Consider the following 17,060-nt stretch of genomic DNA (forward strand, 5'->3'; position numbering starts at 1 on the left):
CTAACCCGCTGTGCCACAGCACCGCGCCCCCGCTGTGGTCCTTTGGATGCAGGACTTAGAGAGGCGGTCTCCAGCTCTGCTCATCCCTGCCCCTACCCCCACTGCCCACCCCCCACCAGCTGGCTACCAGGAGCCAAGTCAATGTTTGAGAATTGAGTAGATCTATGGGTCATTCAGGGTCTGGTCCATTTCCTGGTCAGGGAAGCCATCTTTCACTCTTGCCACCATGGCCAACAAGCTCCATTTTGTACCATAGATAGCACATACATGAATGAGCATGACATTACTTCTTTAAAAATTGAACTTCATAGACTTTTGAAATTGACAATTTTTAATTTTAATTTATGGAATTTTTACGTGCCATAAAATATTACTCATTTGGGATGCTTGTTTCCAATCATTTGAAATGTAAGAAAAAAAAAATCCTTAGCACAAAGCAGGTGGTGGGCAGGGTTTGACTCGGGGCCTAGTGCACCTGCCTCACTCCAGCCCTGTGCTGGTGTGAGAAACCCGTGTGGAATCAGTGAGAGCTCAGGGACTCTCACAGCGACTTAAACTTAGCCCGGGTGGGAGTGATGACGGGTCCACATGGGCCACAGCAGGCTACGTCCTAGTCACGTGTGGTCAGTAACGGATTAGAAATAATCCAGACTATTCCTTTCATCCCAGAAAAGATTTTGTTTAAATATTTATTTTTATTTCTTTGGATGGCAAAATTATAGAGAGAGGAAGAGACAGAGAGAGAGAGAGAGAGAGGAAGAGAGAGAGAGAGAGAGAGAGAGAGATGTTCTATTCACTGGTTCACTCCACAGATGGCCATAACAGCCAGGGCTGGACCGGGCCGAAGCCAGAACCTGGAACTCCACCTGGGTCTCTCATGCGTGTGGCAGGGGCTCAAGTACTTTGGCTGTCTTCGGCTGTTTTCCCAGTCGTGTTAGCAGGGAGTTGGATTGGCTGTGGAGTGGCCAGGACTCAAGTGGGCACTCCTCTGAGATGCCAGCATCACAGGTGGTTACTTAACCCTCTGCACAATGCGGGATCTCCTAGGAAGCATTTGAATCCACCCACCATGATCTAGGAGACCCTGAAATCTATAGTCATAACTGAAGCACACACAAACTCACAAAAACTAAAATACGTATTTTTATGCCCAGAAAAAAAGGGACTGAAATGGAATATGGCAAATGTGAGTGATGATCCTTTGAGTAGACTGACAATGCATTTTCTTCTTTCTTTGCATTCAGCCATTTCCTAAGTTTCCTTGAAGGAACATATGCGAATTTTATAATTGAAAGTTTGAGGGTTTTTTAATACGTGGCTTTAAAAAAAAATCTCTGGAGAATAATTGTGGGGAGCAGCCCGGACTGGACTGAGTTACTGGAATTAAGACTTATTCTATGCATCTGCTCTCCCACAATATGGCGCTGGGAGAGAAGTAAACAGCTTCCACACAGCTGCCTCCAGTTCAGCTAATAAACTGTAGGACTTGCTCCTGATTGGAGGAGAGCAGCGTACTCGGCGTGTGGGCAGCCGAGTTGGGATTGGCGGAGGAGGACTATAAAGGAGGAGAGAGACGGCATGCACCAGGAACATTTATGGGGAACATCTAAGGGAACCCGTGCAGCCCCCGAGAAAGCCGGCCGGCGGTGTGCCGCTCCCCTGCGGAAGTGGGGAATGCGGCCAGGGGGAACTGCCCTTCCACGGAGGTGGAAGGGATAGTAGCCAACCCGGGAAGAACCAGCAGCAAACCCGGGGAGGGCCGAGCAGACGAAAGAACAGCGCAGGGTCCTGTGTCGTTCCCCCATGAAGACGGGGAGCGACATAATGGTGCCGTGACTCGGATATGAAGCCTAGGCAGGGTTTGGTGTCGTTCTTCCACGAAGAGGGGGAGCGACAAATAATGTTTCCGCTGGACAGTCCTCTCCCAGTGTCTCCCAGTCCTCAGCCAGGAAATGATTTCTCAGCTTTAATCTGAGGCTCGAGAATCAGAGAAGAGAAAGAAGAAAATGAAAACCACACGCTGTCCTCCTGACCGCAGAGCCCCGGGCCTTGTCATTCTTTGTTATTTTTAACTCCAGGCTCAGGAGTGGGAGTGGGGTGAGCCTGGACCCAGAGGGAGCAGAGAGCTTCCCACGCCGACCTCTCAACCCCAGTGACTGTCAGCGCCACTCTGCAGCTTCCAGTAGGAACGTGGGAGGAAGCTCAGGGCAACCCCACCTTCTAGGAGAACATCTCAACACCTACAGCCGGTGAGCCTCGGTGGACCTGGGTTCGAATCCTGACTGAGCCAGCGGAGGTTGCTTTTGCCTACCCCTGTTTCCTCTCCCAGAATGACACGGGTGAAAAGCACAAACTCCCAGCCAGGTGTCACCAAAGGCAAGGGAGGGGGCTCGTGTGAACCGCTAGCTCTTCCTGTCCACACTGGTGACCAGGGTCAGGGTCCTCGTCACAGGCCAAGGGCAGAGTATGGCCCTCTGTGAACTGGATTCTCTCCTAGAAGGGTCTTCAGTTGGAGATGAAACCTTCTGAGGCTCTTCCTCTGGTCAGTGGTCAGGGGTGTGACACACCCTGGGGCATGCATGTCACCCCCCTCTACCCAGCCCCATCCCAGAGACAGCCCAGCTGCAGCATTTTGCTTGGCTCCTGAGCTGCACTGTCCAGTTCAGCAGCCACACGTGGGCTACAAGTACACTAATGCCCTTGAAACTGAATTTAAAATTCAGTTCCTCGGTCATACTAGCCGCATGGCTGTTGTGGTGGACAGCACAGACTCACACAGAACATTGCCCTCCTTCTGGAAGGTTCTATGAAGCTACTGCAGTGGCTCCGTGGGACTCCAAAGGACACCATATACGGCGCAGGGATTTGGCCATTTGCAGCAGTGCCCTCTCATTTCTGCAGTAACACCTTCCCTAAACAAAAGCCATCCGGCGTCTGGAATATTTGAGAGCTGCGTCTACAGGAAAGCAGAGCCCTGGGTGGATGAGGGCTGGGGACCCCTGTGAGCATCAGGCCTGAAACTCAGAGATGCTTCTGTTTGCTGGTGGCCTGCAGTGGAAAAAGAAAATTAGCTGATCAAGAGGTGGTGCTTTTGTTTCTTTAAACAAAACTATTTTAAGGAACTCTGGTTTCCACATGGGTTGTGCTATTTACGGGATGGAAAGAGAAAGGGCAGCTATCAGCGGTGAGGCCCACTGGGAGCTGTCGCTGGGACAGCTCTGTGAAGGCCAAAGTGGAGTCGGGACCCCCAGACCCTACCAAGGTTCCACCTTCTCCCAGCCCCATGCCATGGTCTCAGAAGGGCCCAGAGACCAGCGGTGGCACACGCGGATGGCAGGGAGACTGTCTTCCCAGGGTGGGTTTGCCTGGAACGGAGATGGGCTTGCGTAGGGATCCACCTTGGCACAACAGCATCCATCCTGCCCACTAGGTGACCCTGGAAGTTGCCCCGAACCTGTGATAAACATATCCGTTAAGGCAGGCTACCAGGCACCTCGCGCCAGGTGCTGCCACCTAAACTGTCCCTTCACTGAGCCTGACTTGCTGATGTGCCTTGGGAAAGTCTGGGGACGCTCTGGTTGGCTGTGGGCCACTTTTGTCTGCATTGGCATGTGAGGCTCTTCCTTCTGCCTCGGGGTGCTGGAATCCACTTGTCTTCCAGACACCCAGGGCTAAGCTGCTGTCTGTAAGTCCCCAGTAAAAATACACTATGCTGTGTGCAGTACTGGATTTGTCTGCTTCTCCCTTGGGTCTCATAGCTTTTCTGCCTCCCGGGCCCAGTTCTTACACAGGGGTTTTCCCTCAGCAGGCTTATGCTGGGTTATAATAAACTTCCCTCCTCCCCCACCCTGTCCCAGATCCAGCTCTGCTACTCCTGGCTGTGTCTTCGTGGCATGGCTTAAACAATCTGTTCAGAGTTTTAATATGTTTTGCACCTCCCCCAGATATATAGGGGCTGCTGGCAGTGCCACCCCAGTACACAGGCCACGCCACTACATGAGGTGTCACTATCCCCCAGCTGCCCGCACCTGCGTCTGTCCGCCTGAACCCCCAGCTCTGGCTTTCTGAGTCCCTCTGACCCACATGCAGTCCAGTGCAAATAGTGCACACCTGTGTGTGATGTACAAATACCCACCTTGCCCATCAGAGCATCCAGAGTGCCCGAGGCTAAGCTGCTGCCGTGCTACCCTGACCCTTTCCCTACCAGTATTTATTTTCTGGGATCACCTCCCAAATAAGCTGTTCACCAATAAAATCCTTGTTTCCAGCACCTGTCTCTGGGAGAACCTAACCTACGACCAAAGTCCCAAACCATTAACCTTAGGTTGGGTTCTGCGAGCACCTAAGATTAAAGAAGCCCAAGAAAGTTCTAGAATCATGTGAGAAGGTGTGATTCACGTGAGGGTCAGGGTTCCAGGCACTGTGGCAGAGCAGTTAAGCCACCACTTGGGATGCCACGTTCCATATCGGAGTGCCAGTTCAGGTCCTGGCCACTCCATGCTTCCAATCTACCTTCCTGCTAATGCGCTTGGGAGACAGCAGGTGATAGCTCAAGTGCTTGGACCCCTGCGCCCGCATGGGAAACCTGGGTGGTATTCACAGAGCCTCTAGCAGTAAAAACTGTGGCTGGGGCTGGCACTGTGGTGTAGTGGGTTAAGCATCTGCCTGTAGTGCCGGCATCCCATATGGGCGCTGGTTCAAGTCCCGGCCACTCCACTTCCAATCCAGCTCCCTGCTGATGGCCTGGGAAAGCAGTAGAAGATGGTCCAAGTGCTTGAGCCCCTGTACCCACATGGGAGATCTGGAAGAAGCTCCTAGCTCCTGACTTCAGATCAGCCCAGCTCCAGCCATTGCTGTCATTTGGGGAGTGAACCAGTGGATGGAAGACCTTTCTCTTTGTCTCTCCCTCTCGCTGTCTGTAACTCTGCCTCTCAAGTAAATAAACACATCTTAAAATTAAATAAATAAGTAAAACTTACGGCTTTGTAGAGAAGGTGTGGTTTTTGAAAGCGGGATTCCTCCTGCAGACCCAGAGCAGTGTGGATCAGAATCCCCCAGAAGGGCGGTAGAAACAGACACAGAGCCCCGCCCCTCGCTTCTGAGTCTGCAGAGTGCAGATGAGAACCTGCATTTCTAGAGAGTCCCTAGGTAGTGCTGGTGTTGCAGGCGCAGGGACCAGACTCTAAGCATCAGGGCCAGAGGGAAGTAGAGAACGTGGGTGGAAATTGAGAAGACCTGGCGACAAGACAGGGCAGCCAGGCTGGCACCTCGGCTCACTAGGCTAATCCTCCGCCTTGCGGCGCCGGCACACCAGGTTCTAGTCCCAGTCAGGGCGCCAGATTCTGTCCCGGTTGCCCCTCTTCCAGGTCAGCTCTCTGCTGTGGCCCGGGAATGCAGTGGAGGATGGCCCAAGTGCTTGGGCCCTGCACCTGCATGGGAGACCAAGAGAAGCACCTGGCTCCTGGCTTCGGATCAGCGCGGTACGCCTGCCGCAGCGCGCCGGCCGCAGCGGCCATTGGAGGGTGAACCAACGGCAAAGGAAGACCTTTCTCTCTGTCTCTCTCTCTCTCTCTCTATCTCTCACTATCCACTCTGCCTGTCAGAGACCTCTTCAAGGTCACGGGGTCACCTAGGGACTGGGCTAATTGCTATGGGTTCACCCAGTTCCCCAGCTCTCATATCTCTCTAAGGCGAGCATGAATGGGGCGTCTCCTGGAGCAAGCTGCACCTGTGAGTGACACCTTGAGAGCCCCAGGATCCTGGGGATGAGTCTTCCTTTTTCATCCTTGCAAAAACACAAAGAAACAGCAGTGACGGCCACACAGTGGTGTCAGGGTGTTTAACACCACTGAACCATGTACTTAAAAACCACTAACATATGGGGTTAGCATGGTGTAGTCGGTACAACCAGCGCCTGCAACGCCAGCATCCCATATGGATGCCGGCTTGGTTCCCAGCTGCTCCACTTCCGATCCAACTCTCTGCCAATGGCCTGGGAACAGCAGTGGAAGACGTCCCAAATGCTTGGGTCCCTGCCACCCATGTGGGAGACCTGGATGAAGCTCCTGGTTCCTGGCTATAGCCTGGCCCAGCACTAGTTGTTGTGGCCATCTGGAGAGTGAACCAGTTGATGGGAGATCTCTCTTTGTGTTTCTCTCCCTCTCTCTGTGTAACTCTGACTTTCAAATACATAAATAAATAAATCTTTTTAAAACAGTTAATATGACCGATTTTATATTGAGTACATTTTATTTACAATACAGCATGTATAAAGCCACTGCAAAAAGTTTGTGGAAAATGGAAATAAAAGATACAGGGTACAGAAAGATCTACAAATCCCTGCATAGCTTATTCATAATTTGTATTTTCCATAGACTTTTTCAAAAATATTTTATTTATTTATTTGAAAGGCAGAGCAACAGAGAGAGGAGAGATTTTTCATCTGCTAGTTCACTCCCCGAATTCCTGCAACAGCTTAGAGCTGGGCCAGGCTGAAGCCAGGAGCTGGTAACTCCATACAGGCTTTCTACATGGATGGATTCCCAGGTGCATCCACAGGAAACCGGATCAGAAGCAAAGAAGTTAAGACTCAAACCAAGCACTCTGATGTGGGATGCCAGTGTCACAAGCACCAACTTAACTCACTGTGCCACAGCACTGGCCTCTCTCCAGAACTTTTTAAGAAAAAAAAATTTAAAGATGTATTTATTTATTGAAAGGCAGAGTTTACAGAGAGAGAGGTGGAGAGACACAGAAAAAGAGAGAATAAGAAATCTTCTACCTGCTGGTTCACTCCCCAGATGGCCACATTGACTGGGGCTGGGCCAGGCTGAAGCCAGAAGCCAGGAGCTTCTTCTGGGTCTCCCATGTGGATGCAGGGGCCCAAGGGCTTGGGCCATCCTCTGTTGCTTTCCCAGGCTCATTAGCAGGGAGCTGGATTGGAAGTGGAGCAGCTGGAACTGGAATGGCACCCGTATGGCACTGCAGGCAGCAGTTTTACCCACTGTGCCACAACACCAGCCCCTCTCCGTAAACTTTTTGAATATACTTTGTATACATGGATTTCAAAATTTTGTGCACCAAAATAAACATGCACGCTAATTCCATTTCCATGAACTTTTAAAATTACTCTGTGTGTGTGTGTAGACTCACGTGTAGATAGTGACACACACATATGTGCACATATACACGTAAATAACTATTTGTAAAACCACAGGCTCCGCCGGTGCCACGGCTCAATAGGCTAATCCTCCACCTAGCAGCGCCAGCACACGGGGTTCTAGTCCTGGTTGGGGCGCCGGATTCTGTCCCGGTTGCCCCTCTTCCAGGCCAGCTCTCTGCTGTGGCCCAGGAAGGCAGTGGAGGATGGCCCAAGTACTTGGGCCCTGCACCCCAGGGGAGACCAGGAGAAGTACCTGGCTCCTGCCTTCGGATCAGCGCAGTGCACCAGCCACAGCGCACCAGCCATGGCGGCCATTGGAGGGTGAACCAACGGCAAAAAGGAAGACCTTTCTCTCTGTCTCTCTCTCTCACTGTCCACTCTGTCTGTCAAAAAAAAAAAAAAAAAAAAAAAAAAAAGCCAGGCTAAATGAAAGCCTACTTTGTGGAAGCCAAGTGCGTAGATGCTGAGGGCAGACAGGTGCACACTGGGAACATGCCAGAAGGAAGAGCCCCTTGAGCTCACGCAGCCATTCTGTAGGTGAGCAGACGAGACCCAGCAGGCCACCTTCACAGTCAGGACAGGGGCCCAGGGGCTTTCACTCATAGCTGGGCACTCTCTACACTTGGGCAACCACCAGAGGCCCTAGCCCAGTGCTTCGTTTCAGAAACCCCCTGCTTAGGGTTGAATAGTGATTCCCCCCCCGCCACAGATATATCTGTGCCCTAAATCCAAGAACCTATGACTGGGACCTTACTTGGGAAAAATGGACTCCGTAGATCGTAAGTAAGGATGTTGGGTTGGATTATCTGGGTGGGCCCTAAAAACAGCGACAGGTGTTTGTGGACGACATCTACAGAATGACACAAGAATGAGAAGAGACGGCCACGTCGCAATGGAGCAGAGAACAGACGGTTGTAGCCTCACACCAGGGAACACCTGCACCATTAGAAGCTAGAAGAGGGGCCATCCCTGTGGTGTAGTGGGTAAAGCTGCTGCCTGCAATGCCGGCATCTCACATGGGCGTTGGTTCAAGTCCTGGCTACTCCACTTCCAATCCAGCTCTCTGCTATAGCCTGGGAAAGCAGTAGAAGTCTTTGGGCCTATGTGGGAGACCTGGAAGAAGCTCCTGGCTCCTGGCTTCAGATCAGCCCAACTCTGGCAGTTGCAGCCTTTCAGGGAAGTGAACCAGAGATGGAAGACCTCTCTTTCTCTCTCTCTCTCTCTCTCCCTCTGCCTCTCTATAATTCTACCTTTTAAATAAATAAATAAATCATTTAAGAAAAAAAAAGAAGCTGGAAGAGCCCAGAAGAATTCTCCCTCGAGACTTTGAGCATGACACTGCCAATGACCTGCTTTGAGACTTCACGCCCTCAGATGGCAAGGGAATAAATTTCTCCCAGTCGGTGGTCATTCGTGATAGTGGTCCTAGGAAGCTAGTCCAGCCTCCATCAATGGCTGAAAAATGGAGGCAGGAGAATGAGAAGGTGTTTTCAAAGATGACACAGGTTGTAGAAAAAGCTCGTGTTCAGGCCGGGCCCCTCAGTGCTAAGCCGGCCTCTCCCACAGTGGCAGCAGAGTCATTTCTGTACTCTCAGACGAGGGCCACCACCCAGAAACACCGCCACGCCCTCCCCAAGCGGCTTTCCAAGCCACTTGACTTCCACAGGGCTGCTGGAAAGCCAGCTAGCAACACAACTCTGGCTACACTCGGCAGCTTCTCATCGCTGTAACAAATAACAGACAGGCTGCTGGGGTGGGGGGCAGGGAAGAAGGTTTATTTTGGCCCAGAGAGCTGGAGCTTTGCAGTCCATTGGCCACACTGGTCTGGTAGCTGATGAGGTGGTGGACGGGGGACTGTGTGCGTGGCGAGTCGGGAAGAAGTGAGGCCCGGCTGCACATTGTGATCAACCCACTCTGGGAGACAGCTGCCTTCCAAGGGTTGGCCCCCAGTGGGGGCTTTAGACCTCCCGTGGCTCTACCTCCTGCACGCCACAATTGGACCAAGCCTCCACCTCACCGTTAAGGCGCCCCTGGGCTTACTGCACCAGTGGCTTTTCCCCAAGCATCCCCATCTGCCTTGGCCACTTTGGGTCCAGCAGAGGACCCTGTGCGAGGCTGGGAAACAGCACACAAGAGCCTCTCTCCAGCCACCCTTGGGCCCGCCGGCAGCCAGGTCTCCCCCTCCTGCTGGAAGCAGGGTCCCTCCGGCTGAGCCAACACGGGAAACTGCTCTTCCCCCAAGCCCACCTCGTCCTCGGCATTAGGAAACCCCAGTCCTGAGATCGGGCTCCCTCCCTAACCTCCCGCGGGGAGCCTGCCGGCTGGCAACTCCACACCACACATTCCTTCCCGCCCAGACACGGTTTACCTCATGCTCTCAGAATTTCCTATGAAGAGAGGGAAAAAGTGACCTCAAGTCCATGTCGGGAGACACAGTCCCAGGCCAGGGGGAGGCTGAGGCTCCCGGCCATGCGGTTCCCCAGAAGGCTGCAAAAAGTCTGGGCTCCAAAGCCATAGCTCCCCACCACCCAAAAAAAAAATACAGCTGATTTAGAAAAGAATTACCCACCTTGGACATTTTTGTCTCTCTTAGATGCGTCCTCTAAATGACCAACAAGTATCTTTCGAATTCTTTCCTGGTGGGAGACACGAGCCTCACAGACACGCACCCAGCAACGCTGGGCATGCCACTAGCCAGTGCTACCCACACCCCTCGGGGCCAGCAGTGAAGCCCACAGCTCCTAAGGGTGGACTTGCTACAAAGCCCAGTGGGGGATGTGGCTCGTGGGTCAGAGAAAGCTGCGAATAAGCCCAAGCCAGGGTGGGCTTCTCGCCCCTCTTCTCTGAAAACCTCATCTCAGCCTCTTCATTGGCTTTGCCCTAAGGGGACAGCAGAGACCCTGAAAATGTTTCCTGTCCCTCCAGGGCGGCCCGAGTACTGGACCCTCCTGCAGCTCAATCCCATGGATCCAGCATCCGAGGAGTTGGCCCTGCTCCGTAGCCAACTTGCACTTGGCTTGGGTCAGGAATGATTCTGAGACAACCCGACGCTTTAAGTAGCACTCTTAGAACACGAACACTTGTTTCTCCTCTTGGCCCATCCATCACCACTCTCCATGGCCAAGAAGCTTAGATGGATGGTAGGCAGTAGCCCTGGGCGCCAGCACTGGCTCAGCCTCTGGGCAGCTGGGCAGACAGGCCTCCTGGGTCAGGGGTTCAAAGGGTGGCCCACATACCGTATGTGTGAGCATTTAAATGTGATGAATCAAGCAAATGAGCTGTTCCAACAATATGCTCCAATCTTGACACACATCCTTTTGTAAGATCTGGGAGGCCAGCTTTGAATTCAGAATTCCAGGGCTCTATGCAGTTCTGCTCCACAGTATGCATGGCAGTGTCAAGAGGCTTCACCCAGTGCGTGACCTAGCTGCGTGCTTTTCTCCAGACAATGCTATCTGGCTTTGCAGGGCCTGTAGGAAGGTCCGTGAACACCCAGCCTAAGTCCAAGTTCCACTCACACTTCCGCAAAGAGCTACCACTGGGCCATCCATGCAGGCACCTACCTGCTGTAGCCTCAGTTCACCTTCAGAGGGAGTGTACCCAGACGGGAGACTCACTTGAGTCCCAGAAGTAAGTGCCGTGCTGTTTGGGCAGATATTTCTGAGCTGTGACTCTTTTTTTTTTTTTTTTTTTTTTTTTTTAAGATTTATTTATTTGAAAGTCAGAGTTACACAGAGAGAGAAGGAGGGGTCTTCCATCTGCTGGTTCACTCCCCGGTTGGCCGTGACGGCCAGAGCTGTGCCAATCCGAAGCCAGGAGCCAGGAGCTTCTTCCAGGTCTCCCACAGGGGTGCAGGGGCCCAAGGACTTGGGCCATCTTCTACTGCTTTCCCAGGCCATAGCAGAGAGCTAGATAAGAAGTGGAGCAGCCAGGACTTGAACCGGCACCCTTTTGGGATGCCAGCACTGCAGGCAGCTGCTTTACCTGCTATGCCACAGTGCCGGCCCAAGCAACTCTGTACCAGAGTAACCACATTGCTTTGTCACCACAAGCCCGGTGCATCCAACTCTGCACTGTGGGTCAGGGTTCCTGTAGCAGGTGTCCCAAGACAGGGCATGGAAGCCATCAGACCTTTGAGACCTGGGTCCAAAAGCCAGTATACAGGACTCATACATCTGCCACTTTCTCTGGCCACGTGTCCACAGAGCCACCCCAAATTTAGAAGGAAGAGGCGTAGACCCCACATCTCAATGTAAAGTATTGCAAAATATATGTGGCCATCTTTAATCCACCACGGCACCTAGGAAATACTGTTATAGCTTTTCAAACAAAGAAGGCAAAAACAGGAAGTTACAGAATGGTGGGGCCCTTTTTGTCATGATACCCTGAACAGAAAAGGATTGTTTTTGGTATCTCAAGGCTCGGAGACTCTCCCTCTCCTGGCCTCACCAGCTGACCCAATCCAGGCACCATTTCAGTGACCCGTGCCTCACGTGGGTCATCTCATCCAATCACGCTGAAACTCCCAGTGGGTACAGGGCACATCAAGGGCTGTCAGCAGAGGGCCGGCGTTGGGCATAGCAGGTGAAGCCGCTGCCTGTGATGCCGGCATCCCATATCGGTGCTGGTTTGAATCCTGGCTGCCCCACTTCCCATCCCACAGGGGTGGGGGTGGGGAGCCTAGTTCACAGACACCACTGAGGCCTTGGGTCCTTCGGGGGCCCCCATATCCACTGTGACAAGGGGAAAGTCAGACAAGGAAGGTGAAGGGTAGGTTTTGAAGGCTGTCAGATCTGTGATTCACTCCTCTGTCTTGCAGTGTTCAGTCACTGCCACCCTCCACGGCCCGTCACGTGCTGTTGAAGGCATTATCCCATCTAAGTATCACTTAGGAACCCATTTTACAGGCAAGGAAGCTAAGGCCCAAAGACAGGAGGAACTGTACCAGGCAGCATATGGGAGAACAGGGGCTCCCTGCTGTCCAATACGTTGGTCTTGCCAAGTGCAGCCCCTCTGGGGAAACACAACCTACACTCATGAGCTTGTTCTGTGGGCTCCACCTCAACAGCCCAGAGGACCCTGGCTCAGCGGGAGCCCCTTGGGGAGCTCGGGGCGCTCCATCAGGACAACTGGGCTCATTTCACAGAAGCAGCCCTCGCACTTCTCAGAGGTCAAAACTACAGCTGTTTCAGGCTGGTGTTGTGGTCACATCCCATAACAGAGCGACAGTTCAAGTCCAGGCTGCTCCACTTCTGATCCAGCTCCCTGCAGATGCACTAGGGAAGGCAGCTTGGGCCCCTGCTGCCCGTGTGGGAGACGAGGATGGATTTCCTGGCTCCAGCTTGGCCCAGCCATTTGGGGAGTGAACTGATGGATGGAATTCTCTCTCTCTCTCTCTCTCTTTCTCTCTCTCTGACTGCCTCTCAAATAAACACATCTCTAAAATCAAACGAATAAAAAAAATCACAGCAATGGAATTTGAAGATCTTAGTTGACTTTATTTTGAATTTCTAAAACCAGGCAACACTTGATTCCATAAAATAGAAAAAAAAAAGGTTCTGATGGGCTAAGCAGAAAAAGTTGGTTTTGTAGACAGAGAAAGGCTGAAAAAAGCAGGAATAAAGCACACAAAGCAGATTGGGCGTTCCTAAGTGGCTTTCTTGGGAGACAGGGCCAGGGAGGCGGAACCACAGGGAAGTGACTGGTGGGTTCATCTCGGGATCCTGCAGGCTGCTTCTCCGTGAGGACTAGAGTGGAGGGGACTTGGGCTTGTCTGGGATTTCTCGCTGTGTTTTGGTCTGATGGCTTGGAGGAGTTAGCAGGAGTGACTCCATGTTGCTTTTCAGCCTGGTCCCCTGGGGCTTGGTGCGGGAGCCTCCTCCAGGACAGCGGCCTGCTGTGATCTTTATTTAATGCACTTGGCCTGGAGGAAATCCCCTCCGTCCCCACGTGACCACCATGTAACTAGGTCAGTGTGGGGCCAGTCGCAACCCAGAGCTGCTCTGCAGTGGAACAGGTTTCTCCCAGAGCCTTGAAGGAGGGGAGGCAGGGGTGGCCAGCAGGGGATTGTGCTCCAAAGCCACCTCTCTCCAAAGCTCATGCCCCACCCCCCAGGGCAGGAGCCCACCAGACCTTCCTCTCCCCCTCCCACCAGCATCTCAGCCTCCTCCCTCCTCCCTCCCTCCCTCACACCCCCTCCAGGAGCTCGAGAGGAGTCTAAGTGCTTTCTTTTGAAGATCAGTTTAGAGGCTGCTGGCGTGGGGCAGCAGGCGCTGGTTCAATCCCAGCTGCTCCAGCCCCCTGCCAATGCTCCTGGGAGAGCAGCAGATGAGAGCCCAAGTGCTTGGGCCCCTGTTACCCACATGGGAGACCTGGATGAAGTTCCAGACTCCTGGCTTCATCCTGGCCCAGCCCCAGCCACTGCAGCCATTTGAGGACTGAACCAGTGGGTAGAAGACCTCTTTCGCTCTCTCTCCCTCTCTCTTTGTAACTCTGGCTTTCAAATAAATGCATCTTTGAGAGAGAGCAAGAGCAAGAGAGAGAGAGAGAGAGAGAGAATAAGTTTACCCTCTCCAGCCTTCTGCTTCTTCTAGTTGCCTCTCACTCATGATCCCAAAGAATACAGCTGAGGGCTGGGTAGGCAGCTGCGGGCAAAGTCCCCAGGCTGCTGAGCGAGGGCCAGGGAAGGAGTTTGACGTCAGATTATTTCAGCTGCAGTTCCAAGTACCTGGGTTTCATCTCGGCTCAGTCATTAATCAAGTGTGCCACCTTGGGTAGGTATTTAACTCTTGGACCTTGACTCAGGAACAGAAACTGAGCGCGATGACTCCTCCCTGAAGGGTGAAGAAGGGTTCCGGGAAGAGAGGCTCCGTGAACTTTGAACCTGCTGTGTCTGGAGATGGTGAGCGACACGCGGGGGTCACATCCTGCCAGAGCAAAGCCTTAATCTGATCTTGAGCAAACCCTAACTGAAGGACACTTCTCAGAACAGTGGGTCTGTGATCCTCAAACTGCCCAGACCCGGAGGGACAAAGACAAGAGACCAGGGGAACAAGACAACAGAGGGTGACGTGCGCCACACGTCGGTCCTGGGTTTCAGAGGCAGCTCCTACAGGACCCCTGAGGAGCACAGACATGGATTATGCATCCGATCGCAGCTGTGAGTCCATACATTGCCCTGATGCCCAGTGTGTTCAGGAGAAAGACACAGAGGCATTTAGAAGTAAACGTGTCCAACTTTCTCCAGTGTTTCAGAAATTAATAGTAACAGAGTACTGCGTGTGTGTATGTGTGTGTGCCTCTATGTGTGCATGTGTGTGTGTGAGAGAGAGAGAGAGAGCACTTCGTTCTGCTTGTTCACTCCCCAAAATGGTCACAACGGTCAAGTCTGGGCCAGACTGAAACCAGGAGCCTGAAACCAGGAGCCACGTGGGTGCAGGGGCCCAAGGACTTGGGCCATCTTCACTGCTTTCCCAGATGTATTAGCAGGGAGCTGGATTGGAAGTGGAGCAGCTGGGACTTGAACTGGGGCTCCAATATGGGATGCCAGCCATTGCAGCTGACAGCTTGGCACACTGTGCCACAACGCTGGCCCTGGAAACATACTTCAAAGCAAAAAGTTACATTAAAAATTAAAAACCCTGATGCAAACCCTCTGAAGCTGCACATTTTAATCTAATCAAAGAAGGTCCCTGTTTGTTCATTCATTCATTGAACAAAGTCTTGCTGAACGACTCTGGGCCAGACACTGTGCCAGGGATGGGGATGCAGGGAATAAGTAGGCCAGGCCAGGGTCAGGTTTGTAGTGGATTCCATTGGGCATAACCTCCCCCTTCCCCACCGCCCCTGCCCCTGCCCCTTTGAGACCAAGGCTCTCCTTGCCCAAGAGGCCAGGCCGTTGCTGCTGCCAGGAAGCCCAAAGGGCCCTGGGACTTGGCCAAGATTATGCCCCCCCCCAGCATCTAATGTATCATCATTGTGGGAGTGTGGTTAAATTTTTCTTGTCCCTTGCCTGCATTCAGTGCCTCTCCAAACCTTACCCCAGCTTCGATCTCCCACATGTCAGCTCCAACCCTTACCCAGACAACATCATAATTCAGGTTTTCCCTGAAGTGCCCAAGTGCACGCCCCCAAAATCATCTCAGAGCTTGTATTCCAGGAACAGGGTCATTGCAGACTTCCAACAGAGAAGAAATGCCACAATCAGACTAAGACATTCACAGTCAGTTATTTACCGAGGTGTGGGTGAGGTGTGGCAGGTTCACCAGGGTGGAGGCAGTGGCCTGGGACTGGGAACAACTGAACCGTGACTGCCCCCAGCCAAAAGTCCCCCAGAGAGGGCATGGTTTCTGGACTCAAAGGGGAGAGCCCCAGAGGAAAGGCCACCTCTAGTGGAGTAGAAGACCCTTCAGGGGTTGGCACCATGGCGAAGTGGGTTAACCCTCCACCTGTGGTGCCAGCATCCCATATGGGAGCCGATTCTAGTCCCGGCTGCTCCTCTTCTGATCCAGCTCCCTGCTATAACCTGGGAAAGCAGTGGAGGATGGCCCAAGTCCTTGGGCCCCTGCGCCTGTGTGGGAGACCCGGCAGAAGCTCCTGGCTCCTGGCTTCGGATCAGCGCAGCTCCAGCCATTGCGGCCATCTGGGGAGTGAACCAGCAGAAGAAAGACCTTTCTCTCTGTCTCTCTCTCTCTCTCACTGTCTGTAACTCTACCTGTCAAAATAAATAAATAAAATCTTTTTAAAAAAATTATAAAAATAAAAAAATAGCCTGCAGCAGAAACTCAGCCCGTCAGAGGCAGCCCAGCCAAGGGCGCCATGGAGCAAGGGCCCTTCCTCCCCCTCCTCCTCGCCTGACTGCCAGGCTCCCCATCTGTCAAACCTACCCAAAAATCCGTGTGTGAGAGCCGTAGAGATAGTCCACCTGCTGGCCAGTGCCCCAGGGCTCAGAGGAGTGGGGGAACAGTGAGTGTGGCTCTGGGGGGCAGACAGAAGATGCCTGGCACAGAGTACAGCAGCATAGCACGCAGCCTGGACACTCCTTCGAGAGTGTGATGGAAGCACTCCAGGAGTGGAATGGAAACACACACACACACACACACACACATATACACACACACACTTCTGTGCCTAATTTTAAGAGCTCATGTGGATTCTCTCTGGAAGCCTGAGGATCCCTGGTTAAATGCATGGAGTCACAAACCATGGGATTACTGAGGGGAAGAACAAAAAATGAGGAGGCTGCGGCTGTGGTACAGCAAGTAAAGCTGCTGCCTGCAATGCCAGCATCTCATATGCATGCCAGTGTGTGTCCTGGCTGTTGCATGTCTGATCTAACTCCCTGCTAATAGCCTGGGGAAGCAGCAGAGGATGGCCCAAGTGCTTGGTCCCCTGCACCCACAAGGGAGACCTGGCTTCAGCCTGGCCCAGCCCCAGCCATTTATGGCTACTAAGGGAGTGAAACAGTGGATGGAAGATTCTCTCTCTCTCTCTCTCTCTCTCTCTCTCTCTCTCTCTCTCTCTCTCCCCCCCTTTACTCTGTAACTTTGACTTTCAAATAAGTAAATAATTTTTTTAAAAAGAACGAAAGGTGGGAGGGTAACATCCTCAGCTTCTACGGTGGGAAATGAGAGAGCTCAGCAATCTTCATTGGCCCAAGAAGTGCTCACGCAGGAAGCAAATAGTTAAAGAAGGCACAGACGTCGGGGAAGTGAGCTGTCCTCATCTCTGTTTTCTTGTAAAGATTTATTTGTTTATTTGAAAGGCAGAGTGACGGATAGAGATGGCGACAGAGATCATCCATCCGTTGGTTCACTCTCCAAATGGCCACAACAGCTGGGACTGGGGCAGGCCAAAGCCAGGAACCTGGAACTCCCTCCAGGTCTCCCACGCGCGGGTG

The sequence above is a fragment of the Oryctolagus cuniculus genome, chromosome 11 (genome assembly GCF_964237555.1).
Source record: "Oryctolagus cuniculus chromosome 11, mOryCun1.1, whole genome shotgun sequence".
NCBI lineage: Eukaryota > Metazoa > Chordata > Mammalia > Lagomorpha > Leporidae > Oryctolagus > Oryctolagus cuniculus.